Genomic DNA, 27,565 nt, shown 5'->3' on the forward strand with positions numbered 1-27,565 from the left:
ACAGGGCCACAGGGATGGCAGATTACTATCCAGCCAAAAGTATGGGGCTCATAGGCCAGTACCTCCCAGGAATGGAGGGGCGGGCATCCGGGTATGGGCACCCAAGCACAGTGCAATTTAGTGGGGAACCCCAGGAGAGTAGGCCCATTAAGGGCATCCTGAAAACCTCTGCCCAGTTAGGTCACTGGGGGGGGGGTACCCATCAAATCCTGGCAGCAAGGAGGGATCTGAAGACTCCTCTGAGCGTTACAGGACACAGGAGACCAGGTTCCCACATTCTGCCAGCCATTCCCAGGCTCGCAGAATCCGGGAAAACCTGGAAGATCAGACGCGCACCTCTGGGAGCAGTGCTTCGGAGTCAGAGGATGAATGGACCAGGGTTACCCGAACCAAAAAGGCCAATAAGGCAAAAAGGGCCTTGCTTAAGGACCCATTGAAACAAATAAAGGCAATAAGAAGTGCCATCACGCCTTATCATAAGAACGCCAAGTATTCTGTTTGGGAACACTTGGAGCTCTATGAGCAAATGATGGAGACTTTCCATTTGAAGGACAGCAGTAGCTGCATCCAGTACGTCAAATGGACATTCTCCCCAGAATACTCCAGTTTCTTTGCAGGGCTGGAGGACCAAAACCATTCCAGATGGTCCGCATATAGGGCGGCCATCTTGAAACATTTTTCTGTTCATAGAAATCCTCAAGAGGCTCGCAAGGCAGCCTACAATTTGCAATGTGGGGAGGATCAGGCCCCACAAGAATTCATGCAAGAATTGAAGCGTGCCTTTGCGCAGACCACCAGAAGGGTGCGCACGGACAGCAGAGAATTTGTCAATACATTTTTCCATGCCTTGCCAAAATACATCATGACCCAGCTAGTGAGAGATTTTCACGAGAAGAGGTCACTAGACTGGGTCATTGAACAGGCTACCCGGATCTATGAGGTGCAGAAGCCCATAGAAAATAAAAGTAATGCGCAGAAAAACCCCAAAACCAACAGCACCCCTGCTGCTGCCAAGGTGGCAGAGGTAAAGGTTGCCCCCGTTTTAGATTTGGAGATGGGGGGCCTAAAAACCTGCCTGCGCCAAATAATTCACAGCCCAGAAGGCCCTCGGGCCAGTCACAGACAGGGAGTCGAGGAGGTAGTCCCACAAATGGGGTCCCCCACTCCCCTGACTATGTAAGTCCCCGCTACAAGGGAAACAGACCAATCCTGGGTTATGTGTGGACTCCCCCAGCCCAAGAGGGGGGGATCCAGCCAAGCACCTGACCCAGGGAACTTCCCTCCTAACTTCCCACAGGAGGGCAGAAATTCCCCAAACACTGGGCAGAACTTTTTTCCCAGGTATCCACCCAATTTCCAACCCCAAAACCATCCATCCTTCTTTCCCCAATTCCCTGAGCCCAGACCACCTAATCCGGGAGAGGGGAGGCCAAGGGTGGAGGGGTACCCAAATCTTCCCAATCCGGGGTATTACCAGAGAAGGGATAGCTACCCTTCCCGGGATCAGCCCAGGGGAGAAAATAGAGCCCCGTATCAGCCTGAGCGGGTTTCACAACTTGAGCGCCAGGTGCAAAATATGGCACGGAATTTGGGTCACATACTGAGGGCTCAACAGAACCCTCAGATGAGCATGCCACCGCAGAATGCCCCAAACTCTGGACCTGGTGCTCCAGAACAATGACGGGGGCAGCACCCCGATAACCCACCGGTTCCCAGGGAGGAGGCACAAGGGGAAGGGGGCTATCAAGCCTTGGAGGAAGCTTCCTTCCCAACTTGTAAACAGCCCTTGCAAAACCAGGAACCGGAAACAAAATCTCCTACCCCTGAAAGTCTGCCACCCAAGGAGCAGAGAGGAGGTAGGAGAAAAAAAGGACCCAAACAGACCCCCTTTGTGGAGGAGGTACAGGTCTTCCAATTTGAGGGAGAGGGATCCTCAGAGGGTCCTGGGAAAAGGATCTTCTCCTTCAGAGATGGGGGAAATCCTCCCAAGGAAAAATGGGTCCCAAGAGATTCCAATCCAGACTGGGTAGATGTGGGTATTGAGCTGTCGCCACCCATCATTCTATCCCAGAACCAACAATACCAAAATCCCATGGGTCAAACCCATCCTGATGACTGCCTCCAAAAAGGGGGGGGCGGCCCAGAACCCGAAACCATTTCCAGTTGCCAACTTTTTCTTTCAGATTCCCCAGGCTCTTCACAGAATTCTGCCCAAATCTCTTCTCTCGCCATGTCCGAAACCAGAAAATTAGCCCACCAGTTGTCCAAAAATGTGCATTATCTGTGCCCCCTTGAGGAGAAGGAGGGAAGATACTATGCCCCGGTACAAGTACAGGGGCAGGGTACAATTTTGGCACTGGTGGACACTGGATCCCAAGCTACCCTTCTGTCCAAAAGGGCCTTTGATGAACTAAATGCAGGAAGGGGGGAGAATTACCGTATTCCTCTCACCTCTCTTCCTGGACAACTCCAGAACTTTGACGGGAAGGAAATTCCCGTCGAGGGGACTGCAGATTTGGACATCAAAATTGGGCGACACAAGGTGAAACACCCGGTCATAGTAGTGACTCCAGAGGGCACCCCTTGTTTACTAGGGAATGACCTCCTGAGAAGGTTGTCACCCCTAATAGATTGCGTGAACAAGGTCCCCTGGACCCAGACTAGCCGACCAATAAAATTAAAACAGAGTGTCAACCTTGTTAGTTTTTTTTTTTTGAAAACTCTTTTTATTGAACTTTTCAGATTTTAACATCAATGTAACAATAAAGAAAGAAAAATTGCCCCCCCCTACTCCCCCTACCCAGGACGACGAGCATTCAAAATCCCTCATAGTCCCTCTCCCAGACAGTTCACTTGCCCTATTGTAGCTCAAGGAGTCTCAGTCGCTGAGGACACCATATCACTCTGTAGTCATCCTTGAGAAAAGACATAATCTCTCCCCATTCGGCAGCAAAACTTTGCGCTCTATTTTCCATGGCATATGTTGCCCACTCCAAGGCTACTATGTCCCAAACATTCCGCAGCCAGTCTTGTTCCTTTGGAATCTCTGGGCTCCTCCATCTTTGGGCTATCAGCAAAAGGGCTGCCAGCGTCAAATTTACTCTTGCTTTCTCCCTACCCATCCTCCCGTCATCAGAATTCCCTCGGACGCCCAGGAGGATCTGCATCGGGGTCCGCGTGTCTCCTGGGCCAAAAAGTCTCTCCTGCGCCCTTTGTTTCTCGGCCCAAAAAGAAGCAATCTTGGGACATTGCCACCAAACGTGTTCTGCCGTGCCTACCTGCCCACACCCCCTCCAGCATCCATCCAGTCTCGTGGGAAACATTTTATGCAGTTTGGCTGGGGTGTAGTGCCTTCGGAATAGAAGCTTGTACCATGCTTCTTGGAGCTGGGAGGCTCTGGCTAATTTGGGTATCTTCTTCCAAAGACTTTCCCACTCCCCTCAACTGATTTCCCTCCCTAGAGCCTTTTCCCATTTCTGCATATATGGCCACTGAAGATCGGAATCGGAACTATTCAGGATCTTATAGATATTGGAGATAAGGCCTTTCGCACCGTCATTGGTCAGCAAAAACCTTTCAAATTTTGTCGGATCCCTAGTTGCCGCTTTCCTAACTCCCGGATGTAGTACCCAATGTCTTATTTGAGCATAGCGCAATCTTTCCTTCTCCTGTATTGCAAAAAGCCTCTTGCAGTCCTCGAATGATAACAATGCCCCCTCCCGGAACATGTCACATAACTTCCCACATCCCCCTTCCTGCCAACACACAAAAGCCCCCCTCTCCAAGCCCGGGGAGAAGTCGCCATTTCCGAATAGCGGCGTAAATGGAGACGGGAAAGAAGTAATTCCCTTGGCCCGCACCATGGCATCCCAAATGTACACCAGTAGTTTGGTGATCGTGCTTTCATATAGGTGCCGCGGCCTATGCTCCTTCGGGAGCCATAGGACCTCCGAGAGACAACGGTGGGCTACCGCTCTATCCATTCTCACCCAGATTTTGTCTCGCTGGCTCTCCTCTCCCTGCAGCCATTCCCTGACAATCCGTAACTGAGTGGCCTCATAATACCGCCGAAAATTCGGCAAAGCCAGGCCCCCCTCCTGTCTAGATGCCATTAACAGGCCGCCCCGCACTCTCGGTCTTTTCCCTTCCCACACGAAATCCCCCGTCAGAGTCCCCAGCTCCCTAAAGAAGCCCGGTGGGACAGGTTGTGGGATAGCCTGGAAGAAATACAGCAGCCGCGGGAGCACAACCATTTTCACTGCTGCGATCCGCCCTAGCCATGACACTCTAAGGCTCCGCCATCTACAAAAGTCACTGCGAAAAGCTCTAATGAGCGGGGGGAAATTCGCTGAGTACCACCCTGAGATTGTTGCTGTAATCTTTACCCCCAAGTATTTAATCCCACCCGGACTCCACAATAGGGGAGTACTTTCCCTCATCTCCTCAAGTTCTAGTCCCCTAAGCGTTAGATTGAGGATTTCTGACTTGGTAGCGTTAACCTTGAGACCCGAGGCCTCCCCAAATTTTTCTAATAGGGATAAGCTAACCTGAAGCGACTGTTTGGGCACCGTCAACATCAGCAGCATGTCGTCAGCAAAAGCTGCGACCTTCTGCTGTTCCCCCCCAAACGGGATGCCTCGTATATCCGGTGTTTCCCTGATCGCTTGCAGAAGAAGTTCCAGGTAGAGCGCATAGAGAATAGGGGATAGGGGCCAGCCTTGCTTAGTCCCTCTCTGTAAGTTGATCTTTCTAGTAGCTGACCCGTTAACCATTATTCTAACGGATGGTGCTTGATAATTGGCCTGGACCATCTTGAGAAATTGTCCCCTAATGCCCATCCTTTCCATTACGCGAAACAGAAAAGGCCACTCCACACGGTAAAAGGCCTTTTCCGCGTCAAGCGCCACCAAAACCGCTGGGGTAGATGTCCTTTGGACTTTTTCAACAAAGTGAGCCACCCGACTGATATTATCTGCTGTCTGCCGGCCTTTGACAAAACCCATCTGGTCGGGATGTACGAGCGAGGGCAGAATAGTGTTCAACCTATTTGCCAAGATTTTAGTATAAATCTTGCCATCTATATTAATCAAAGCAATGGGGCGATAAGCCGTTCTCTCCTCTGGATCCTTATTCGGCTTGAGGACGAGAGTCACCTTTGCTTCTTCCATCGACGGGGAAATCTTACGAGTCCGTCGAAACGTGTTGAATAGGGAAGTCAACTGCGGTGCTAATTGTGTAATAAACATTTTATAAAAGGCAGCGGTATAACCGTCGGGGCCGGGGGTTTTATTTACTGGGAGAGCCCTGACCACCCCCCTTACTTCCTCCTCCGTGATTACTCTGTTTAAGGCTTCCCTCGAGTCGCCCTCTATTTCCCGCAGCTGGACGGATTGTAGAAACCTGTCTTGCGCCTCACTAAGGGGGTTCTGGGACGTGTAAAGGGAGTCATAAAACTCTGCAATGGCCTCCTTCAATTCTTCCTTCTCAGTTATCCTCACCCCATTGCCCAGTTTCAAGGCCGTGATGGCATTTTTGGCCCTTGCTCCTCTAAGTAGCCGTGCTAGAAGTGTACTCGCTTTATTTGCCTTTGCATAATACTTTTGTCTCACGGCTAGGAGTGCCCCTTCCGCCTTTTTGGTACGTAGCAATTCTAACTGGCCCAGCGCCTTCCTATATTCCCGCATAGCTTTCCGGGATGGAGTTGCCCCTGCTATCTGCCTAGCTGCCTCAACCTCTGCCTCCAATTGCACCTCCAAAGCTCTTAGCTGCTTCACTCGAAAAGCGGATGCAGCAATTAGATCCCCTCTGATAGTCGCTTTAAAAGCGTCCCACCGTATCCCTTCCCCCGTGTCCTACAGCCTATTTATAGCAAAGAAGATCTTAATCTTCTCCTCAATTTCTCCCCGAACTACCGGGTCTCTCAAAAGCGCACTAGGAAACTTCCAGCTCCATACACCCCTCCCCCTTCTACCCAAATCCATCACCACTGATACTACCTTATGGTGAGCTATTCCAATCGGTCCTACCTGCACATCCCGAATATAACCCACTAACCCAGCTGAGACCCATATATAATCTATTCTAGATTGAGATCCATGGACCCCCGATAGAAAGGTATATCCCTCCGCGTTTCCCTTTATCTCCCGCCACACATCCCGCATCCTCAGGTTCCTTATCTTATCCTTTAATTCTGCCGACAGGACTGCTCCTCCACCTCTGGATCCGTAACCACTTCTATCCTGTACCCCATCCCATGCAATATTCAGGTCTCCCAATAGGACAATTTGCCCCCAGGACTGTTCTTCCAACACTTTCAACACCGACAGTAAAAATTGCTCCTGACCAGAGTTGGAACTGTATACCACCGCTATTGTGTAAGGGGTATCCTGGCATTCCCCTCTAACCACCAAGTATCTCCCCTCCTTATCTCTCGTGACCTCTCTCACTCTGAAATTAACTGTGTTCCGGATAGCCAGTGCCACCCCCTTTGCTTTACTATGACCTGAGGCATGCAATATCTGATCAAAGCCTCTCAGCTTCAACCGACCCTGGTCTTTGGATAGCAAGTGCGTTTCTTGGAGTCCCATAATATCGGGCCTCTCCTTTCTCGCAAAGAGTTCCAATTTTTTCCTTCTCAGGGGAGAGTTTAATCCACGCACATTATGCGTTATCCACTTAAGAGGTTAATAGTTACGACTGAGATCTTCCTCTGGACAACTGTCTTCCCTCCCTTCTTCTCCTTGAATGTCGCGCCCCATCCCCACCCCTTCCCACCCCCCCTTCCACCTTCCCTCACCAAACCTCCCCTCCCCCTCCCTGGAGGACCCCCCCTTCCCGCCTACTCATCACTCCCAACTCGGGCATCTCCGCCCTTACCGTACCCAAAATGGTTGCTCCTCCTCCGACCCAAGTCCTCCCTCATTTCTCCTTCTTGAGGCCCACCGCCCCTCCTTTCGAGTTAGATTTATAAGACATTGGGAGAGCTACTCCGCTCTTCATTAGGACTTCCGTTTTGCCTCCTCATACCATCTTTGCCACTTTTCCTCTTCCTCTCTCCCACAGTTGACCAGCTCCATGGTTTCGGCCTATTGCGTCCTATTGCTCCCCTAGCTCCTGACTCGTCGGAGTTTCCTCTAGTTCAATGTGAAGTACGTCGGCCCCTTCCTGCAGGGTTGTCACTCGCTTCTGGGCTCCCTCCCATTCAAAAAGTAGCCCAAACGGAAAAGTCCACTTATATCGAATGCCCTTCTCGTTCAACACTTTCACTAGCGGACCCATTTGCCTCCTCTTCACAAGAGTGCTAGCTGCCAAGTCTTGAAACAATGCAATCTGCTGGCCTTCAAACATGAGGGGTTCGCTCCTTCTTGCCGCATGTAGGATTGCCTCCTTTTGGGCATATCTACCAAACGCCCCCAGGACGTCTCTGGGTCTCGCTGTCTGGCTTTTGACAAACCGCCCGGTTCTGTGAACCCGGTCCAACTCGATCTTCTCATGGTTCCCTTCGCCCAAGATGCCCGCGAAGATGCCCTGGAGAACCTCCTTTAGATCCTTATCCGAGACAGATTCTGGTAACGATTTCACTCTGATGTTAACCCTACGTGATCTGTTTTCTAAGTCCTCGAGTTGGATCTCCAGATTCCTCGTAGCCATGTCCAAACGCTCTATGGCTTCACTGTTGGCCGTGGTTTCCTCCTCTATCTCTTGGAGGCCCTTTTCAAGGGTATCTGTCCTTTCCCCCAATTGGCGCGTTTCCTGCCTTATCTCTCCCAGGGCCTCATTCAGATCTGATCTCATTAGTTGAAATTGATCTTGAAAGGTCTTGGCTAAATTCAGTTGTAAGGCATGGAGCTCTCCCAAGAATGCCTGTCTAGTCATCATCGTGCGCCCCTCTGCCATATCCTGATCTGCATCGTCGCCCGACTTCTTCCAGGCTGCTCCAGGGCCCTCTCTTGGGGTATGCGCCGGCCAAATTGCAGGTAGTGTTCCAAATAAATCACCTCCGGCTGGCGCCCCCTTCCCACCTTTGTTTTTGGATTTGGTGGCCATGTTGTAGCAGTCCCCGCTGTCACCTCCTGAGTTGCCAGACCCAAACAGGGCTCGTGGATGAGCCGGAGTCCACGGATCCCACCTCTTAACCCACCGGGGACCCGGAGCAGCGTCGTGAAGGAAGAAAAAAAAAAAAAAATAGGCAAGAGGACCTTCAAATCTTTAAATCCTTACGGTTGCCAGAGGTGCCCCCCCCCGCTCACCCTCCAGCCGGACGGCAGATCCACTCGGGGCACCACCGATTGCACTGACCCCCGTGGCAGTCTCCTAAAAGCGCCTCCCTGAAGTCCTCACAGTTCCCTCTGGGGGAGAGCCGCTCTCCCGCCCGTCCCTTGCAGCAGGAGCGCCTGTATCTGCAGGGAGGCAAGGGTATCACCAGGAGGTCCGTCCCCCGGGTCCCACGTGGGTCTCGCGGCACCGCAGACCGCGATCCAGGTTCCCTGTGAGGCGACCCCTGTCCATCTACCTGCCGCTTCTGGTGCCAGGGGGGTGATTCCACCAGGGGGCAATGCTCCGAACCCCCCTCTGCAAATGGGTCCTCTGCAGTGACTGGGTGGCAGGCACTTCCCCAGCCTGCTCCCCCTACACAGTGTCCACGACGTGGAGAAAGAAGAAGAAAAAAAAATAAAATAAATACAAAATAAAAAAAAAAAAGGTCCCTGCAGCTGCCGCCTTATCTTCACGCCGTCTCACCGTTGGAAATCCTCTTCTGCACGGCACCCCGATCCGACTCGGAGCCGCTCCACCGCCTCTCCGCCTGCTCCTCACACGTGGGGGGGGGCGCTCACACACTCCCCCGCAGCTCCTCTCTCGTCCCCCACGGAGCACTCAGAGCGAGATCCAGATCGCGGGTCCCGCTCTATTCAGCCCTCGGACTCGCTCCTCGTCACCTTGCTGCTCCTCCCCGCGAGCCCCAGCCAACAGCTGCACCCGCGGCCTCCAACCTCCTCCACGGCTGGACCCGTATGACGCTGCAGCCTCACATCCAAAGCCTCCAGGGGATGCCGCCCAGGGTTTATGCCGGCTCCAAATTGCTCTCCGCACTCCCCTCCCTCTCCGGTAAGGCGTCTCATTCACCAAGAACACCTGTGACAGGGGCGGTGGGCTCCCCTATGCTGCTGGATCCGGAGAGCGCCGTCGGCACGTCTACACAGTGCCGGCGGCCATCTTGAGTAACCTTGTTAGTTTAAACGGCACCTGCCACATGGTTGAACAAAAATCTGACCAAGTAGAAATTCACTTCCAGAACAACCAAATTCCAGATGTGACAGTAATAGCAGTAGGGCAACAGACTGGTGATGGGGGGTCCTCTCTATTTCTGAAAATCAACCTTCCTTCCAGTTTAAGGTGGTATTCCACACTGGAAGGAAACACTCTGAAATTCTTTACCAATCCACAATCAGACACTCCCACTCCTATAGTCCAGAAGGATGTGAAATCAGCTCAGAGCCTGGCTGATATTCAGCAAATTGGAGAGCAGTTGTTCATCCCTGTTCAGTTAAATGATGGGAAGGACTCTGTTCTCGCTCGAGTGTGTGTGAACAACGGTAAGAGCTTCATCAGCGAAGCCATGTTCCGCCAACTCCCAAAAGATCCAGCCATTCCCACATTCAAACTGATAGACAAATGGGAAATGGATCTGGAAACACCCAGTTCCAAACATCTCCTGCCAAGCAGGTGTATGCTCAAAATCTCCATTGGCAACAAGAGCATAGTCCATAATTGTTGGGTCGTGCGAGACGTCACTGCCGCCTTTTTGTTAGGCAGTGACATTCTCAATCGCTTTGCCATGAGTTTGGACCTAATAAACTTCAAAGCTTGGTCCCGATTAGCGGATGATCCCATGGGCTTTGATGATTCAGAAAAAGCATTTAGGTCAGCTCAATTGCTACATTATGCAGTTGAAATTCAGATTAAAGAGGAAGTCACCATCCCAGAAAGGACCCGACAATACTCCCTGGAAGTGAAAGTTAAAAGAGGACAAAAATTGAAAAACCTTGATGCTTATATTCATCTAAATGCTTCTCTCCAACAGCAAGGGTTGGGGGTAAACCCAACACCATTAGTCAACATAGAACATGACACCATTCCAATAGAGGTGGATAACAGCAACTTAAAGAGTATTACTCTAGCCGCAGGCACCATTATTGGAATGGCGGTTGATGACCGACATTTCTCCATTGATTTAGGAAATGAACTGTTAGGACCAATCCCCAAGGACTGTTTTGACAGTGACAGTGAGGACAATACAACACCAGACAGGATTTTCACCCGGCATGGGGGGAACTTCCTGGTGTACACTTCTTGCCCTTATGGTAAGGAAGATGTGACTTGTGACTTCAGGAGGGATGAGGTGATTTTCCAGGTCCATGAGGGCTGCCTTTCCCACCTGAAGCCTCCAGTCCAAATCAGCACTCTGACCAGGGACTTCTCCACCCAGCTGGAGGAGGCCGCTGAGATAGCCAAACCAGAAGTCTTTCCAGGCTTCAGGCAGATGGTAGAGAGAGTCAACCTGGCTGATGCCTGCATGACTCCGGAGCAGAAGCAAAAGTTGAAACAAGTTTTCTTGGATTTCCAAGATCTCTTTGCGGTAGACTCATATGACTGTGGTCGCACCGACATCCACACAACAACAATTCCCACGGACCCTGGCATGACTCCAGTGTTTGTGAACCAATATCGCTTGCCTCTCGCATCCATGGAGTCCCTTACTGAAATAATTAAGAACCTTGAGTCCCGGGGGATTATCCGTCCAGTCCACAGCACTTTCAATAATCCGGTGATGGGAATATTGAAGCCAAACGGTCAGTGGAGACTCTGCGCCGACCTTAGGGAGCTCAACAAACGGGTCCATACTTCCCGATGGCCTCTGCCCTACATTGACCAAGGGCTGGCCCAGATTCAGGGGTCGCAGGTATTCACTGCAATAGACCTGACCAATGGATACTGGACCGTGCCTGTCAGTAGGGAGGACCAATACAAACTGGCTTTTACATTTGGGGGCCAGCAGTACACATGGACCCGGACTCCCTTCGGATACCTCAACTCCGGCAATGAATTCAACATTTTCCTACATAAGGCCATGCCCGACCTGGGTGCGAGGGGTAACCTGGCTTATGTAGATGATGTCCTCATCAAAAGTTTATCTGTGGAGGAACACATAGCTGAGATCCGTTATGTTCTGACACAGTTGAGGGCCGCCGGAGCAAAACTTTCCTTTCAGAAAGCACAGTGGTGTAGAACCCGTGTTAATTTCTTAGGGCATGAGATTACTCCTCAGGGTCTCTTTCCCCAGGAAAAGAAAGTGGAAGCACTTCAGAAACTGAAAGACCCAACCACTATGCGGGAACTAAGGAGCCTCCTTGGACTGACTAATTACAGCAGGAAGTTCATTGAGGGCTACGCAGAGATCACCAGACCCCTGATTCATCTCTTGAAGAGGGGGGTCAAGTGGGAATGGGGTCCAGAACAATCCGAGGCAGTAAAACAACTCAAGAGAAGCCTCTCACAAGCGCCTTGCCTAGCTTACCCTGTCAGAAACAAGGAGTTCTTCCTGGAAACAGGGTTCTCTAATAAGTGCTTGACGGCAGTATTATACCAAAAGCATGACAAGGTCAATAAAGTAATCTCCTATGCGAGCAAAACTTTTTCCTCTGTGGAGGAAAAATTCAACAATTGTGAAAAGGCACTCCTGGCAACGGTGTGGGCATTGAAGAATTACCGCCCGTTTATCCAGGGAACACATCATAGTGGAGACTCCACACCAGCCTCTGCAATATCTCCAAAGTGACAGAATCCGGGCCGGAAATGTGAGTAATTCCCGAATTACTTCCTGGATTCTGTCAATGCAAGGCTTTCCTGTGGAGGTCAGATATGGCCAAAACAAGAAGAGTCCCCTCGCGCAAGGTCTGGCTGACTTGCATGATTGTGCCAGAGAAAACTGTCTCGAGGACGAAAGTCTAAAAATCAAGGACAACATGGAAGCATACCTTAATTCCCCACACAAAGTCTTTGAAGAAGACAAGTGTGAGGGAATGCCCACTGTCTATGTGGATGGATGCCTGTACCATGTTGACAACAACGGGGAGAAAGAACTGGTGGCCGGCGTAGGGAATGCATGGGTGAAGGAGTTTCCAGAACCCTCCGCTGGATACAAAATTGGTCCCCGAAGTAGTCAGTTGGCAGAATTGATGCCTGTGCATCAACCCATCCTCACTGCTGTCCAACATCAACTCCACAAACTGGTCATAATCACAGATTTGCATTATGTACGGAACGGGTTCGTGGAGCACCTGGTTAACTGGAAAACCAGAGGCATGTTATGTGCTAATAACAAACCCCTGAAACATGGGAAGTTAATCCAAAATATTGATGATCTGGTCACATCGAATGGGATGACCATCTACTGGAAAAAGATCAAGGGTCATTCCAAAGTAGAGGGACCAGACAAAACTGGAAATGACTTAGCTGATCAGCTGGCCAAAACCGGTGCCATCCAAGGGGATCTAATAGAAATAGAGTCCCTGTTGGGGAAAATCCAGGTCACTGCTATCACTAGGTCCCAGACAAATGCTCACAATGATCTTTCAACTGCACAATGGAGTAAGGAGATCCCTGATGCTGATTTGATTACAGCTCAGAAGGGGGATCCAATAATTGGTAAGTTTTACCAACACATTGAGGACCCTGAGAACTTTCCCCTGACGGATACCGATTACATTGGGAAGGAGGACCTAAGAGTGTTGATGAAATGTCCAAATAGGTTCTGAATCCAAGACGGTTTGTTGGTAAGGAAATCCCAAGCTGGCCATGATCAGTGGGTGGTCCCTACCTCATTCCGAAGCCTGATGTTAAGTCACGCCCATGATGCGGCCACCGCCGGTCATAGGGGGTTTCACACAACACTGGAAATCTTAAGAGAGGTTGCATACTGGCCACACATGGGGCAGGACCTCGACCAATACTTGAAGGGGTGTCTTGTGTGTGCACAATTTCAGCCATCATCCCTCACACACCATGTGCCTCTCCAAAAGAGGGGGATGACACTGCCATGGTCAGATTTGCAAATCGACTTCGTAGGCCCTGTAATTCGCTCGTCTAGAGGAAACAAGTACATGTTGACCGTTACATGCTTGTTTACTAAGTGGGTGGAATGTCTCCCGGCCCCAAACTGCAAGGCAGAAACAGCAGCTGCCCTGATGATTAACCACATCTTTTCCCGTTTTGGTCTACCTCAAAGGATTGAGTCAGACAGGGGTAGCCACTTCACCAGTGAAGTAATGACAAAGATGTCGGAGATACTGGGGGTCAAAAGGAAGCTACATATTGCTTACAGGCCAGCTTCTTCGGGGGCAGTAGAACGCTACAACCGGACAATTGTGAGCATATTAAAAAAGTTTGTGGCAGATTCTGGGCCAAGTTGGGATATCCGATTACCTCTGGTCCTAATGGCCTCAGATCTACCCCTTCATCTGCAACTAAAATGTCACCCTTTGAGTTGATGCCTGGATGCAAGATGGTGCTTCCCCAGCATTTGCTCTACAGGACCCAAGAGCAGGCATTGATAAATGCCTCCACAACTCATGAATATGTGGAATATTTAAGGAAACACCTTCAACATGTTTTTGCCTATGCTCAGCGGAATCTAGAAAGATCAGCTGATAGCATGAAAACCCACTACGACCTGAAAACCACCAGGAAAGTATATGATGTGGAAGACCGGGTCTATCTATACAATTTCCAAAGGAACCAGGCCAAACAGCGAAAATGTTTGCCTACATGGAAGGGACCCTATGAAATTATAGATAAGATCTCCCCTGTTGCCTACAAAATCCGCATCCCCAAAGGTAATTTGGCGGAAAGGGAAGATAAGTGGGTCCATATTAATTAGCTGAAGTGTTGCCATCCCAGGCACACTCTGCAACAACTGGAGGAATCCACTGGAATCCCAGAGGGGGCCGCTCCAGAGTAATTCAGTTCCAACCCTAAAATATCCCACATATAGTCTCGCAAATATTATGATTTGGAAAAAAAAATGTTTCATATTATATCTTGTTTTTCAAAAGTAGAATGCTATGTCTCTTGAGTTATAAAATGTACATGCCGCCCCACTAGATCAATAGTGGTGGAAAAATGTCTATGAATAGGTATTGCCGCTTTTGCTTTCTCATCCTAGGAGAGAGGAAACCATGGAGACTGACCAAGGAGGACGACCGGGGACCGGGAGCGAAGATCCGAGGGGCCCGGGGAACCGCCCAATCCTCCCATCAGGACCAGCAAGGAGAACTGATTGATCGACTGGAGGGAGGAAAAGATGCTGAACTGTGCCATCTACGGAATTGGAAGAAGATGAGGCGAACATCCCAGATCTTGCGAGTTCCATCAGTGAAAGATCAGAATGGCCATCGCAAGAGGGGGGGCTTGTAGGATGTTTTTACCCATGCATCCAAGCCCTACCATAAAACTGTGCGTTACTGGCATTGAAAACATCATGATGGCCAGAACTCCCCAGAGAGTGCACAGGGAAAACATGAAGAATAGGCTGCCACCCATTTTTGCCTATGTTGTGTGCACAGGAGGGCACTGCCTAAACCACCATTGGGCTACACACACACAGTAGCCTGAAACCATTGGGAATGGCAATGCTGATTGCCAAAAGCAACCCAGACCTGTGGGGAATTCATTTTCTTAATGTCAAAAATGGATGCAATACCGGTGCTCACCACTATCAGAAAGCCGGCGTTTTAAAACCACCAGACTTTTGTGTAAAACTGAACAGATGAACCCAAACCAGGCCAAGGAAAGACTTGCTAAGAGGTGGATACAATGTAAAACTATATTCTGAAATGACTTGAAGGAAGTAATCATTTTATGTATATATAGAAAATAGCTGCATGTAAGTTGGATTTGAATGTAGAAAACTGGGAACTAAAGTGACATTTAGCTGAATTCTGCCTGACAACTACCCCCGACAGGAGAAACCTGCTCAGCCACTCTTCCCAGGCCTAGCTGCATCCTGCTGCCCCTACCAAAAGGAGATGACACCTCTCTGATTGGGTTAGGGGAGTAGCACCTGGGGACTGCAGGAAGTTGAACAAAGCCCGGTCCTGGACTCAGGCAAATGTTATATTGGGGGGGCCGTAAAGTGGCTTCCTCTTGGGAGGAACTGGGAGGGGCAGTGCCTGTGAGAGCCAGCTGAGCTTGGGGGAAGTGGATAAACCAGTTTTTCCACCATGTGATGTGGGAAGCCACACCCCTTTTTGACCAGGGCATAATTAAAAAAAGATGATTAATTCATAGTACGGACTTGTCAGAATTATATAAGTAATATCATTATTCTTGTGATTTTTCTGTGCACGTTTTAAGAGGTATTAGGACCCTGTGGTGTATTCTGGGGGGTTGCTAGCGGAAAATAGGGTCTTACTCCAAATGTCTGCATGTTAAAAATCTGACACTTCATCAATTAATGTCCATACTCCTTGCGCATATTTGTGTAATTTTTGGTAAATGTCCGATATTGGTAAACCGACCAAAAAGCGCAAAATGTTGTCATTTCTGAATCCCAGCTCGCAGGAACATGGGGCTTGAACAGAGACCTGTCTTAATTCATCTGTAATATGTACATGTAATGTCAACCACTTGTGTATCTGGGAAATATGTATTTGAATCAAATATAGATTTGTGTGCAAATTGACCAGGGGAGGATCCTCTGACCCATAAACAGACCTCATCATGATGACAATCCATTTCCTTCTCCCAATCATGGGAGAGGGGAGGATTGGGCCAATGACAAGTAGAGAGGGGCAGGCTCAGTTATGCCACGCACACACCCACTTTCTAAACACATAAAAGCAGACAGTGCAGGACAGGTGGAAACATTCACTTTCCACTTTCTTGTGGTACGCTTTGCCGGGAGACTTCAGACTTCATATCCAGAGATCCAGACTTCAAATCCATCAATCTCCAGAGACCAGAAATTAACTCCAGAATCTGTAGCAGAGAGGCCTGAATCCACAAGCTGAATCCTCTTCAGCAGGCCTCAAAACCAACCAAACAATTCAACAGCCGGGCGAGCTGTTTGAATTCTTTGCCAAGCACTTTTGCAAGAACCTGTAGCAGTATCCAGAAAGCAGTGCTGTGTCCGGAACCAGAGAGAACCACAAACCAGACCGTTGTGAGCAGAACCGGTGCTTGACAGACCCAGAGAGCAGAGCTGACCCAGATAGCCGGGACTTCAGAACCACCCGCCGGAAGTCCCGTCCAACCTGACCAGACCTTGACGGCTTATTTCAAAAATATAGAGTGAGTACTCACTGTGCCAAAACCAATCTCTTAGTTTAAAATAATCTAATCCAAACTATTTTAGCCTAGTAGAACCTCCTCCTAGAATCGTGTCATTCTGTCATCTTTAAAACTGAAAACTGTCATCTGTCATTCTGAGCTTTAAAATTTCAAATCCGAAAAACTACCGTGACTAAATTGGCCGTATCTCCGGAACCGTTTGTGCTAGGAGCAAAATTTATTTATTACTTCTATCTTAAAGCTAAGATTCTAGGCTTTCCAACGAACCTAGAACCGACCTGCTCCTCTTTATAGGGCCTCTGTAATTACGCTCGACGCACGCGATTAAATTTGCCGCGATTTGACCTTTTGCACAATTTCAGCCACGTGTAAAAATCAGCAGCTCCTTGCTTTCCTTTGCTAAAATTCGTTTTAACCTGCTAGTTACTCATAGAGCATTGCTAAAGTGAGCCTGAACTAATACCAACTAGCTATCACTCACCCTGAACCTCTACAGGGAATTAAAATCAATTTTAGCATCATTTCACTTCATTGCCACCACATTCAAAGTATTTTGGGCCTGTGTTTTAAAATCATACCTGTTTTTCTCTAAGCTTGCTAGGGGGGAACTGCGTTTCATATTGCATTTTGTTGGGATTCTTGACGACTGTGTGCTCTCCTTTTCATCTCCTTACATTGCATAGGGGGGAGTGAATTGCCAGAGAAAAAGTGATTATATTATCTTTTGCTAAAATCATATCAAGGTATTTCTGTACTGCATTTCATTCCTCATTGCTTTTCCCTTGAAACCATAAAAGTATTTTCGCTGCCTTATCCATCCTATACCAACTCCTCATTGATTGTAAAGAAGCGTTCTAGGGTCAGATTACCCATTGTTGATCAACATTATATTCATAAGTGTGATATCAATTATTCATTTATTATAAAAGTGTGATATATATATATACTGTTTAATTTTTCAAATAAACCTTTTAAATTTGCAAAACAAACCTACTTCTTGGCTCAGCGGGATCGGGGGGATTCTGAGAGAGGGGTGTTATACAAGGGTTCATCATCCAGATTATAACTTGCCATGAAAATATATAAATAAGGGCTTCCCTTGGGCATCCCAGACAAGGCACTGACTTAGTGGGATTGCTTGATTGGAGTTACTTACAGGTTGGTTCCTTCCGCTACCTCGGAATAGATGTGTATCATACGGTAGAGGAGGAACATTTGCACAACACTGAGGTGGCTGTGGGAAAAATCCGTATAAGCATGAAGTTTTGGGAGAAGTTACCGTTGGCAATGATGGGACGGGGGGCGATGCTTAAAATGGTGGTCGTGCCTAGGCTCTTACATTTTTTCAGCAGTATTCCGTATATGATACCTAAGAAGTTTTTTGCCAAGCTGAATAGTATGTACAGAGACCTCCTATGGCATGGCACCCGGAATAGAGTGGCGCTATGGAAGCTGCAGAATTTCCATGAGAGGGGGGGTATTAAGCTGCCTAATTTTGAGGCCTATTATGTAGCTGGTCAGTTGCAATATGTGGTCAAATGGCTCTCTGATGAGGCAACTCCCGAATTTAGGCTGTTTGGACAGGACTGCACTCCGTTTTACCTGAAGGAAATTATTTGGTTGCCTAGTTCAGAAATGAAGGAGCGCCCGGGAATGATGTTGCTGGGGTGGAAGATGTGGCGTAGAGTGTGTCAAATGATGGAGGACCCGTACCCGTGTTCCCCGCAGGTGCCGTTGGTTGCTTTGGCAGGGGAAGACAGGCAGCTAAGGATGATAATCAGGACCTACTGGGAGTCGGTCGGGCTGGTTACATTGGGGGATGTTTGGCATGAGGGGACCATTAGGGATTTTAAAGGACTAGGGGAAAAGACGGGCTTGCATAGGGGCCAGTATGTCACGTACCTAAGGCTGGTGCAGAATATTCGTAAAATCTGGCCTGAGGCGGAGGACCCATGACATATCTGAAGGGGGGCATGAGATCTCTAGATTGTATGAGATGGTGATGACCCGGGTTGGAAAGGAGTTGACGCATTTGAGGTTGGACTGGGAAACAGAGGTGGGAGCACAGATGGAGGATGGGATGTGGGAGCGTGCTATGGGATACCACAAGAAGGTGTCAAGAAATGCTAGATTACAACAAATACAGTTGTTTATAACGCACAGAGCTTATATGACCACGATGAGAATATCTAAGTTCGGAAATGCGGGACGACAAGCGTGCCCAAAATGTGACAAGGAAAATGCTGATATGACACACATGTTTTGGGCTTGCCCAGTGATTGAGAGTTTCTGGGGAGAAGTGGCGCAAAAACTAGCGGACAAAGGGGTCACGCTCATTATAGATATGGCCTGGGCCTGCCTGTTGGGAGGGTTTCCCAGACCACGGAAACTTAAACATGTTGGGAAATTGAAGGACTTGGCATATGTGCTCGCAAAAACGGAGGATTGCCATGGGATGGAAGCAGTGTCATAAGCCACGGGTGGAGGTATGGTGGCAGGAATTGCAGAAATGGGCAAGGGCTGAAACGGTGGTATGGCAGGAGGCATGTAGCATGAGTGGGGAAGAAGAAGTGGGTACCCTGATGGCATGGAGAGTATTAATAGCAGGACTGTTTGGAACAATAACGAATTTTGCAGACTCAGAAGGAGGTGATACCCTGCCACACGTAACAGATACGGAAAGTGAAGGACAAACAAGCTCTTGAGGGGGGAGGGAATGGGGGAGCAGTAGTCTTGACTAATTGATGTACATGTGATTGTTGCAAAAAGCACTGCCAGTTTGGTTTTTATTGTTTGTTTGAAAAAATTAATAAAATTTAAAAAAAAATAAAAAAAACATGTGATCCTCACCCCCAAGAGGAATGCCCTCCATCGTCAACCTCTTTCTAATTTTATGCAAAAATGGCTCCAGATATATTGCATAGAGGAGTGGCGACAACGGACATCCCTGTCCAGTACCTCTACCTATTCCTATAATACGGGAAACATGTTTATTAATCGCCAAGCGTATCGTAAGAGTCTGATAATTCGCTTGTACCATTTTTATAAATTTAGTCCCCATTCTCATCTTTTCCATAGCATTAAACAAAAAAGGCCACTGAACACAATCAAACGCCTTCACAGCATCCAATGCTATCAACACTGAGGGAATTCATTTAATATTGACCTTTTCTATCAAATGAATCACGCTCCTAATATTATCTGAGGTATGGCGACCTATGATAATTCCTGATTGATCGGCATTGATTAAGCCCGGAAGGAGCGGTGCCAGTCTTGCCGCTGAGACACCCATGTATAGTTTTGCGCCCATATTCATTAATGCAATGGGTCTATATGACCCACATTTAGTCAGATCTTTGCCTGGTTTCCCGAACACTACAACTTTCACTTCTGCCATAGTCGGTCTGACCCTCCCATTTGCCACTATCGTATATTTTTTTTTTTATTCTGACGTGAACCCATCCTGTCTCAGCATTTTAATCAATGGCAATGCTCTTATTGCCGTCCCTACTTACTCCTCTGTAATTTCCCCCTCCAATGCCTTCCACTCCCTTGGCGTTTTCATAGGCAAAGATACATCCAAAGAATAGCGCATTTCCCACAGATCTGGGTGATTTGACGTGTATAATGTTTTGTAATATTGGTTGATGGGTTCTACAATAGCCACAGATTCAATTGTCAACTTCCCATCGGGCTGCTGTAGCCTCTGAGCCATTTTAGCTGCCTCTGATCCCTTCAACTGTTGGGCTAGTAATTTATCTGCCTTATTGGCCCGTATATAATACCTCTATTTGGTCCTCAACAAGGATATCTCAGCCCTTTGAGTCCATACTAGCTCTAACTGACTGCGTAATTCCTTCAGCCTTTTACCCAGAGCCCCCGTCCTATACTGCACTAAAGCTTGTTGAGTCCCTTGCAGTTGCTCTTCAAGGTACCCCTCCAATTTCACCCTCTGTTTGTCCCATTGGGCTCGTAAAGCTATAAGTTCCCCCGCATTACAGCCTTACAGGCGTCCCAAGTCACTTCATAGATGACCATTTGATTGCTATTTTCAGAGAAATATTCTTCTATCTTATCCCTTATCCTGTCAACCATAACTACATCATTCATTAGTTCAAGAGGGAACGTCCACAGCCCAGTGTGCGGCCCCACATCCCTAAAAGTCACTATGAGAGGGGCATGAACCGACAGTGATATAGAACCTACATCCATCTCCCTAACCTCCCCATTAACCTAGGTGTAACCCAGACATAATCGATTCTAGACCGAGATTGGTATATGTGCGAGAAGCACATGTATCCACTTTCATCTCCTCTCTTAATTCACCATACATCATGCAGCACCAATCTTCCCATATTTTCCTTTAACACCTGTGAAGGGAGCACCGTTCCTTTCCCTGCACCCCCACTTCTATCTACCACTGGGTTCCACGCTAAATAAAATCCTCTGCCAGTATTATCTCACCCTTTGCAAAGTCCTCCAACTTGGCTAGCACCTCACCTAAGAACCCCACCTGTCCTGTATTGGGTGCACATACTGTAGCAAGAGTAAATCGCTTATGTTCCAACTATACAAGTAAAAAAGATATCTCCCCTCTTTATCCACTAAGTACTCCTCCACCGTAAATCTAGGTGTGTCTCTAAACCCTATCATAACCCCTAAAGTCTTCCCTGTTGCATTGGTTTGATAGATTCTCGAGAATGACCGCATCTTGAACCCTGCTTTCCCAACCTTCTCAATATGTGTCTCCATCAACATAACATCCACCTTTTGCTGCTTTACAGAGGGATTCAACCCGCTAACATTATAAGATAATACTTTGAAGGCTAGACATTAAATAGACATCCAAAGACCCACTTATTTGGTTCCTTATCCTTTGTAATAGTAGCAATCTCCTCACATTCTCTGTCCCCCCTCATAACCCTCCCAACTTCCCCAACCATAACCCCCCCACACAGTCCTCTCAAGACTAGACCAAAGATCCTATAATACCCATGAGGGCCATCCCCAAGGCTATAGTCGTGTACATTTCCTGAGGTCCCTCCCGTGCCGGAAAAACCGGCAGGCTGCTGCCGGACCCGAAATGAATTACCGCCTCCGGACTTGCTGGACTTACTGGGGCATTACAGCCCCAGTGGTCCGGTAATTCCAGAGGTGGAATAACGTTACTCCCCATTCCCATGGAGTCCAATAGGACTCCATGGAGATGGGGACCATGGAAACACTGGCACCGTAATTAACGGTGCCAGTGTTTCCATTTCCGTCTGCAGGCGGGTGGCGTCACTCCCACCAGGTCAGACATGGCGGGAGTAACGCCACCCGCCTGCAGAACTCGTAGTTTGCCGATCCAGAAATAACAGTGGCGGCGGGTTTACCGCCACCGTTGATTCCGGAATGGCAGACTCTAAATGAGGCTCATTGTCTGCCAATAGCCCCTCCTGGCTGCCCAGATATCCCGCACTTTTTTGACATGCCATTACCCTTTTTGTGCAAACATTTCTTTTTACACCTACGATACCTCTTCACCTCCTCTTTCCGCACCACCCCCTTTGCCCTCTCCCTGTCGGCCCTTTCAGCTTTGCTCCTCTTCCTCCTCTTTTCCCTTGCACCATAGACCAGTCCCATTGTCTCGTTCCCTGCTGAGAGGAAAGCCTCGATCGTCTCTCTCCCTGTCCCTCTTCTTCCTCCAGGTTCAACAGCGTTAGCCCTTCAGCACATGATGTTATCCGTTGCTGTACTCCTTTCAAGGTGAAGAGCAATCCAAATGGAAACGTCCATTTATATGAGCTCTGTCTAGAAATCAAAGTGCACGTAACCTGACCCTTTCCTTTTCGCTTCTGCAGGGTTGCCAGAGCCACATCTTGATGCAGCTGAACTTGTGCCCCATTCACTGTAATATTCCCCCCCCTCCTTGCTGCATGCAAAATGTTCTCTTTCATTCCATATAAAGTTAAGGCAAAAAGAACGTCTCTAGGCCTTGTCTCTGGGTTCTCTCTTCCTATGGCCCACTCTATGGATACAATCAATTCCAATGTCCTCCAGGGGCACCTCCGTCAGCAAGTTTCCAAAGCATTGCTGCACCATGCCCTTTAAGCCTGCATGCAGAACTGACTCACTTAATCCTTTCATCCTAATATTTGACCTCCTTGAGCGATTCTCTAAGTCCTCCACTTGTGTCCCTAAGTTATGTGAGGCTCTGGTGAATTGTTCTAACAGTTCACTGTTCTGGCACACTTCATCCAATATCTTCGTTAGACCTTGCCCAACTACTTCCACTCTTTGACCTAATTCTTTAATTTCCCCATTGCTTCCGTCATCAAATTTCTCAGGTCTTCTCTTAATTAGATAAACTGTTGTTGAAAGTTATTTGTGATCCTTCTTTCCATTTCACTAAGGCATTCCTTTAAGTCCTCCTTGCTGAAAGCCATTTCCCCAATCTGCTGAGTTTCCCCTTTCTGTTCTTCTACCTCTTTTCTCTCAGCCCTTGCCTTTGGCTCCCCACTCTGTTTCCAGCAGCGCTCTATTTGGCCTTCTTGCTCCACTGGGGATGGTCTTTCTTTGGCCAATATACCCTTTGCTTTGGGTGTTGGCATCAGGGAGGCTTTACCAGCTCTTTGCGATAGGTTTTCCTCCACCCTTTGCAGCCTAAAGTCAACTTCGCTTCCAGGGTGTGTGCAACTTCTTTGCTTCTCAACTTCTAAAAAGCTTCTAGTGTCACCAATATGTGTCATAAATTTCAATTGCAGATTTAATCAATAGCGCAATTGTCTCTGTACACCAAGTTTTCGCCACCTATCACATTCGGCCCCAGCTATTCTGACTTTTAAGCTTTTTGGTTACTGTTTCCGGATTGCACTCTCACCAACGTGGGGGAGTTGGGGAGTTTTCCCCACTATTTAGGCCAATTTCACAGTGTATCAACTGTCTATCAGATAACCCTGTGGCCATCCACCCAGTAATCCTAGTCTCCCCCATCCACCACTTTCCACCATTCACCAATTAGCTGCAGGCTGGAAGATACCATGAAACTGTTATAAACATCAGTCTCAGTTGTTGCTCTGACTAGGACCTCGCCAATGCTGGGCTTACCGGGATACTTCTAGCGGCGATCCATCCAATGCTGATGTATTCGAATCATCCCTGCTGCTAACTCACGGCCAGGACCCGGAGCGCTGTCTTGCTCCATCCTCGCACTGTCCCTCAGAACTGGGGTGCACCTCCTTGTCCAGCACTTCTCACGGGCCACGGCCCGTTCTTATCCCTCACCCTGGCTTTCACAGCGACACTTTTCTGCATCTGACATTTTCTTTCTTGTGACCCGAGGAGGAGGGATCAACAATGGTCACGGCCGTCGCCTGCTTCTTCCAGCTATGCAAGAGACCTCCAGCTTCTGCCTTTCCTCAGCCGACCCGAATGGGCAACGGGCCATCCTCCCCGTCAGCAGTAGCTTTCCCCTCTCGCTATGGGGAAAAGGCAGGCATCACTCCCAGCAATTCCTTCACATGTTTTTCCCCCTTCTAAGGGGCTCTCGCGCTGTCGCCCAGCCCGCCTCGTTCACCTTGCAGGCAGGCTTGCTTCTTTCTTGCAGGAGCGTAGCTAAGGACTACACGTCCTTACCCATTGGCGCCCATCTTGGAAGTCAGAAGGCGTGAATTCTAATGTAGCTTTGATAGCAACTAATTATTGGGCACACTCTGAGCTCCATATGAATTGAGAGTTATTTTTAAGAAGCATACTCATATTTACCGTCATGCTAGCAAAGTTGGGAATAAATCTCGAATAATACTCTGCCATGCCTAAGAATGGGATGTATGTGATTTATTCAAAAATGTTTCACCTAATGGAGATTTCACTGAATCAATTTCACTGAAAAACGAAATCTACATTTTCTACTTTTTTTGTATGTGGGGGAGAGCCCCTGCAGCCCGCCCTCACCCCTCCCCACCTTAACTTACACCCTTACTCCACACCCCACCTATTGTGCATTACACATATACCATTTCCCCTACCATTTGAGGTGAAATAAATTAGTTGAAATCTCATTAGGTGAAATGATATTCGAAGAAATCTACGGTAACGTAAGAATGTACACACTGAATCTTTATTATTCGGTTCAACAGCATTCTTTATGTTGTTGGCAAGTTTCTTCTTTACTTTAACTCCATCGGCCGACATAGTGTGTACTAAATACTCAATCTTTGCTTGATTCATTTTGCATTTTGTGTTAACCCTCTTTTGATCAGCATTTTTAACACCTTGCCAAGCCTCTGATTGTGCGTTTGTTGGTCTCATCAAATATAAAGATGTCACCTTGCAAACACCACCTCTAAATCCTTAAAGATATACTACATGAACCTTTGAAACACAGAGGATGTTGAGACAAGGCCAAAGGGCATTGTCACAAATTGAAATAATCTTTCTGGTGTCACAAATGCCATAAGTTGTTTTGATTCATGGTGTAACTTGACTTGATGGTAAGAACACAGTTATGGCAGAAAAAGTCACGAGTCCACAGCGCTTATACAGTGATTAAGAAAATAAACATCAAAGCTGTGGGTATCTGGGCGGTGTGGGTGTACTGCTAATACACATCCACAGGAATAGTTGAAGAAAAACAAAGATGTTCCCAGTCTCACTGCGCCAAGAAATTATAATTAGTTGTTTGTGCAAAGAGAAGCCTTTATTGTTTGTGCGAAGAGAAGCCTGACACGTGTTTCAGCTGTGTACAGCTTTTCATCAGAGGCTTAAATTGCATAGTACATCATTTCCATACAAATTGGGAAAAGTTAAATATGAAACATACACATGATTGTTTTGTGCAAAGAATTGTTACATAAAGAACATAGGCACAAGTTGTGAGCAAGCACATGTACATCACATGTAGGAAGAGTAAAAAAGTAGAAATTAAGTTACCACAAATTAACCAATTTCATTCGTAGTAGTCCGTTGACAGACAAACAAAAAGAGAAAAAGAAACATAATTTTTAGAAACAAACGTTGGCCATAGCAGCGCAATCAAGTTCCACTTAGTAAACTAAGTCTTAAATCAAAGACTGTAATGTATTCCAAAAATAAGTACCTTAGGTTGCAGCAATAAGAGCTCCACATTTAGAGTAGGACAATGCCAGACACAGTTCTGTAGGCAGATAGATTAAGTAATTACTGGAAAGCCAATTGCAGAAAAATATTACGTAAGTTACCAAAACAAACCGTAATGCTGTCAATAAAATCAATAAAAACATACCTCGAAATGCCTCGCAGTTGCGGAAAGCTAATTTAGCCAAAGAAACCAGAAAGAGAAAATAAATCTCAAATTAGTATTCAAAAAACCACCAAAGTATCCATTAGATTAACTCCAATTAACTCGTGATTCAAAAGGACTATGGACAATTCCTGACTGGTTAACCAAAAAAGCCAATTAAAAGTTAAAACTACAATATGGGGAGAGCAAAATAAACAGACCTACCTCAATGACCGTTTGTTTCAGTCTACTCGTGTTACCATTGCACAATGCACGAAAGAAAGGTAGGACTAAATATACTGGAATGCAGTATAGCACAATGCATGGCCTTCCGAGTAAGACAAACAGAAAGGGGCAAAAAGGATCGCCATGTTGGGTGAACTAAACACACCTTTAGAAAAGCCTAACTTAGTGAAACCGGTCCATAAGCCCAAATTAGCCAAAAAATAAAAAGGAGAATTTAGCAAACAATTATTACTCATGTTTTGCTGAGGAAATTTATTTTTTGTTTTTTGTTAAAATTTATTTATTTATTTAAATATATATATATATATATTTTAAATTGATTTTAGAGGCAAAATTAATTTAAAAGTAACACGCCTCAGCTAGTCATTAATAATTGAAGTGGTATTTAAATAAACCAACAATTCCAATGCACTAAAAAAAGTGTGGGGCCTGAGTGCGCTGCTACTGAACAACATTACAAATAAAGGCACATTGCACAGTAATAATACACGTGGAACAAGAATATAATTACAGGAGGGGATCCCCCCAAGAAGATAATTAAAGGCACTTGTCAACCCCAACAGAGGAAATATGAATTATAAAAATATGGCTAACTCATGATCCGAATTAAGTCCTTCAGAAACAGTGCGATATTTACAAATTAATTTGGCCTCCAATTGTCGTAATTTTAGTGTAAGGTTACCACCCCATGGGGGCAATGACACTTTGCACAGCCCCACAAAACGAATGTCATTTTTGCAGTCCATTTGATGAGATTTTTGCCAATGATAGGCAAGGGGGTATTTGGCATCTTGGCTCCCAATGGAAGCCAGATGTTCACGAATTCTCTTTTAAGTGGGCGAATAGTGCTCCCTATATATTTCAGGCCACAGGTGCATATAATGCAATACACTACAAACTTAGAATTGCAATTGTTGAAAGACTTGATTTCATGATTACCTCGTAGCCCAAAAGAGACTGCGGATGTTTAAAATGTAAAGTTGCACATATTACAAACACCACATTTATGAAAACCAAGGACTCTGGCGGAATTGAGCCAAGTCTTGGGTATAGATAAGGGGCTCATAAATGATGGACTCAATACATTTTTAAGGGATGTACCTTTGCTGTAAGTCACACTGACATTAGTGTCCAACCAATTTGAGATGTCTTTGTCGAGATGTAACAAGTGCCAATGTTTACTTAAAATAGCATGTATTTTGTGACTATCGGAGTTATATCTTGTGATAAACCTGATATTTTCAGAGTTTAATGATTTAGACCGAGTTTTCGGCACCAATAGATCCGCTCTCTTAACCTGACGTGCTGTGGCTGATGCTTGTTCGACACACTTCTTATGGTAACCTCTATTCAAAAACCGGGATTTGATAAGAGCACATTCTTGATCATAATCCACTGATTGGGAGCAATTTCTCTTAGCACGAATGAATTCCCCTTTGGGAATATTGGCAATGACATGTTTTTTATGGCATGATTCTGCATGTAACGTGGCATTCACTGAGGTCGATTTGCGAAAGGTTTTGGTAATTAGGCCGTTAGGGGTTAGTTCTATGAAAGGTCCAAAAAGTCAATGTGAGATTGACTAAAGGTTGAGGTAAATTGTAATCCCCAATCATTATCATTTAAACAGGATACAAATTCAACAACAAGATCTTTTGTACCAGTCCACACTAAAATAACATCATCGATGTAACGTTTCCACAAATAAATAAAAGGTGAATACATGGATTT

This window comes from Ambystoma mexicanum, chromosome 7p (assembly GCF_040938575.1).
Source record: "Ambystoma mexicanum isolate Mex_15411 chromosome 7p, UKY_AmexF1_1, whole genome shotgun sequence".
NCBI lineage: Eukaryota > Metazoa > Chordata > Amphibia > Caudata > Ambystomatidae > Ambystoma > Ambystoma mexicanum.